The sequence below is a fragment of the Triticum dicoccoides genome, chromosome 6A, assembly GCF_002162155.2.
Source record: "Triticum dicoccoides isolate Atlit2015 ecotype Zavitan chromosome 6A, WEW_v2.0, whole genome shotgun sequence".
Classification (NCBI taxonomy): Eukaryota; Viridiplantae; Streptophyta; class Magnoliopsida; order Poales; family Poaceae; genus Triticum; species Triticum dicoccoides.
Window position 1 is genome coordinate 8,373,756 of NC_041390.1, and position 4,551 is coordinate 8,378,306.

Below are 4,551 nucleotides of genomic sequence, written 5' to 3' on the forward strand. Positions count from 1 at the left end.
GGGCTGTCGGTGGGGAGTGGGGGGGGGAGGAGTGGATAAGGGAGAGGACGTGGGGGCCGACCTGGGCCGGCCTGGTTGGCCCGATGGCCAGCTAGGCCGCGGTCCAGCAGGTGGGGGGGGCTTCTCTTTCCTTTTTTGTTAGTTTAGTTTTTCTCTTTTGTATTTTCTTTTCTTTTATTTATTTTCTTTTCTGTTTTACTTTAAGTTCCCTTTTATTACAGTTTTATAAAAACACTAGCACCTAAATTTGTATTTATAAATATACTACTGCCACCTTAATTTCCCATACCTAATAAAATAGTTTAATGTTTTAATATTTATAAAATGCATCTAATTATTTGTATAAGCCACTGTTTTATTTAGTTTAGTGCTTTTAATTATTTTATAAAAATGTGATCCTCCACCATAATTACCTAAGCATTATTTGCCACCTCTAGAACATCTTAATTTTAATGTTTGAAAACTTTACCGTTTGACCTGATTTGAAATTTTGAATTCGAACGGGATTGAACCATCGTGAGATTTACAACAATAAGAGTGGTGATGTGGCATCATCAGCAGAGGTTACTGTAGCTTGATTATCCGGGCGTCACAATTCTCCTCCACTACAAGAAATCTCGTCCCGAGATTTAAGAGGGGAGTAAGGGGGGGAAGGTTTGGTAACGAATATAGCGGGTCTTCTCATCCTGGCTTGCTCTTCTCGAAGAGGTCAATCCAATATATTGATGCCTTCATACTTCTGCTTCAGGTCAAAATGATGAAGTCGCCATCCTTTCTTCGGGATCTTCATCGTACTTACGAAAAGGATATGGGGGGAAGACTCGGGAAGGGCGGGCCTTACCAGGTTGACTATCTGGTACATAACATCGGGGAGGGTGGCGGAAGTAACTCTCGAATTGAAACTTAAGAAAACATCAAGAGCAGAGTAAGGAGGTATCCTGGGAAGTTTCGAGCGGGCAGGCAATCGTTCGATGTCTGATATGTGGCGTGAAAGGGGTTCAAGCCACGAGAATAGGTATTTGTCTGATACCAGATTGAAGGTGGCTCATGAATTACATACGAGGCCACGCGCGAGGAACAACCTTGGGTACAGGGGGGTATAGGAGAGTCAGGTTTCGATCCTGTGGAACTGTGGGTTATGGGCCCACCATGTGGATTAAAAGTAGGAAGGACAGTGACATCTTGCACGATCATGTAAGCAAGGCATGCCAGAGGATAGTCTGTCGGTTATGTCGGCAACAACATCGGTACCAAGGGCGAGGGACGAAGAGAACCATTTTCCTGCTCGTTGAACGAGGCGGACCATTAGGCAAAGTTCTCGTCCATCGGTGGCTACCGAAATGTCATCAACAATAGTAACAGGTTCTTGCTGACAGAATTGTACACCGAGGAGTTTACATAAGCAGTAGAATATTGCTGCTTAGATCATATAGATCACAAGAAAGGTTCAAACAACCAATGGAAAGTAAAATATGATTATCATATTAAACAGAACAATGGAAAGGAAAACGTGTTTAAACACATAATTCAGGGATATATCCTTCCCAAGGACAAGCAGAGCATGATATCCGTGGCAGGATATAATGTAGAAAACTCTTTAGGTACGGGGGAGAATTTTCATGACATTACCCATACAACGGTGTTAGGATACATGATAAATAAAATTTAGCATCGTGCTTCAAATGTCCCTGTTGAAAATCGGAGTACCACAGACATGCTTCGAGATAGCATTGACATGGTCATTGGTAAAGGTCAGACTTTGGATACACAAAGGATCCATCAGGGACAACTTGTAGAATAAGTCTTACAATTTCCTCATGGATGAATGGATAACCTTGCTGAAAAGGAATCTATAATGATAGGTCCTCCAGCCGGGGGGGGGGGTGCTAGGCATGACATCATGTTACCGGGTCATCAAAGGATCAATGTCATAACTCTTGGAAAGTTGTCCCAACCATCATATCCGACCGAGATTCAGATCCGATTGGTGTCAGGATACCTGAGATTCAGGATGTCCGAGAAGAAAAGGCGCAACACAAATCATTGAAATGGCATTGCAAGCTTCTCGGGAAATGAACTATGGGAGCGGGTTTTCTGAAGCAATAGTTCACCATTAAACCAAGGAGAGGACAAGGAGGTGTCTGGTGAACTCAACGGCAATTCACCGAGATTCCTAAAAGATGGATTTCCACCATTAAGTGAACAAGGAGATAACATTTGTCAGATCAAATGATATAAGGAAGTATGCTCGAGGAAAACATACACAATTAAACATTGGTTGAAGGGTGCGCCCGAAGTACGGGTTGGGTTGCACGACCAATGTTAGAATGGTGATTCAATTAGCGAAGGACTTAGAATGAACTATCGCCCATTCACTTCAAAGCAATAGGGTTGCTAGAAGTTTTGAATTCACACGTCATAGCTCCATTGTCGGTATTCCGGTTGAAAACAATACGGGGACCAAGGAATGAACGAAGATGGCAAGAAGTATTAAGATATCAAGAATTATTAAGAGGTGGTGAAATTCTCACCACATTCTTGACAAAAAGTGATGGTAATACTTCCGAGGTAAGGAAGATCAACTGCTGGGTAGCAGTGATCTCAAGGTTTACACAAAGCGCGAACAAGTTGTGTTGAACGGAAGGCAATAAAGTGGTCGATGAGAACAGGAATCATCGAGGGGCAAGGATGGTATTACCCATCATGAATTCAATTGAATTCCTGGAAGAGCTCATAAGGTTGATGGTGATCACGACACAATTGTCGAGAGATTTCATGCAGATGTAGTCAATCAGCGACGACATCAAGTCAAAGGAATGATGAAGCAAGAGGTCATTGGAACCACAGTTACGACACAAACTCGAACTCAAGCTTGTTGTTTAAGGTGAAAGGGTATGATGAGGAAAATCGACGTAAGGTTAGTTCATCGTCGAAAATTGGTGCTCCGAGAATAAGGACCAGGTAGCACCGTTAGAATCGTCACGACAATGATATAGCCAAACAGGCTAGGAATGGCGTGATCGGGTACAAACTCGTACTTATAGAAGCTTACTGAAGAGTTGTTGAACCGTAGAGCGGACTCGGTTCAGTTATCGGTGTCTTTGAGTGTTCAATAACTCCGAGCCCATGAAAAATTGTAATTGGTGAGTATGTAGTACTTGATGAAGAACTCATAAGAAATTATGCAGTTCCAAGATAATCTCGAGATACCAGGTGGTAATACTCGACACAAGATCAAAGTAAAGGTTGGACTGGTGTATTGATCCATAGAAGACAATTGTTTTAACTTGTCCGAGAAATGAGATCAAAGAAGAACAATCATGGTCGGAACCACGGTTGAAAAAGGCCAGATCTCAGATATAAGATGTACTTATACCAAGGGAATAATTGATTTTAAAAGAAGCTTCGATGAGAAGATGTACATCGTGTCCATGGGCATGAACGCAAAGTTCAAGGTCGACTCCCACTTCTTCAATGTATAACCTCCCATTCACTTCTTGCTTTGATAAAGGCATTAGTGTTGAAAGTGTTACCTGGTGTAATACCAGATGAGTATGACTCGTGAAAACTTTCGAGTTCACACATATTAAGGAAGGCATGCGTTCAACCCGTCAGGGTATCATGGAAACATATACCACAAGCTTCAATAGTAAATATCACAAGCTCGAAAGTAGAGCAAGGTTGAGAAAGTAGATGATACAATTTACCAAAGGCATTATGTATCAGAGGAAAGGCTCACAAGGTTATTGAATATGAAGGGCGTTGTCAAATAAAATCCAACAAAGGATCTGGTGGTCCACAAGGGATCTGACGTGAGCATCGGTACTCAACTAGAGGAAGAAGATTGCAAGGAGATCAGATTATAGAAACAACTGACTAACTCAATTGTCAAATGCAAAGGAATTATGATTTCCAAATCAAGGGATCAGAAGCAATGCTCTGATTAGGGATGGATAAGTTGAATAGCCTTAGGGTACAATCAACGACAATTGGATTGGTCGAGAACCAATTCCAGTTAAAAGAATTGCAGCTCAGCCGGAAAGGTAATTTATAAGGATCAATGATGATTGCGTGTATTCGCAATCATATTGAGTCAACAGACTGAAAATGATAATGACAAGGAATGTCAAGAAGACTACGAGACTTATGGGATTAACCATAATGCAAGCAAGCAAGAATTTCAAGAGCCAAAGGCTCCAGAGGATTTTCGGAAGATCGAATAGTATTTTGAAGACTTTTGTGAAACACATGAACAACTGGGGGTGAGCGGATACTCGACAAGTGCGAGGATTTATTTGAAGGGGTATTCGTGTGGCAAAGAACTGCTAGGCAGTAGGCACAACGTATTCTCGGAACAATAGAGAAAACTTCGGGGTATCTTGTAATAACAAGATCAATGGGGGAGGATCGTATGAATGGCAAGTGTAAGTAGTTATCCATAAGGGTTTATCGGTGGTCGAGAATTGCAAAAGCAACGGGCACAAGGTCTCGAGAGAAAATCGGAGAGTATCTTCGAAATCTTCTGGTGCAGCAGGCGGTCATCGGTAACAA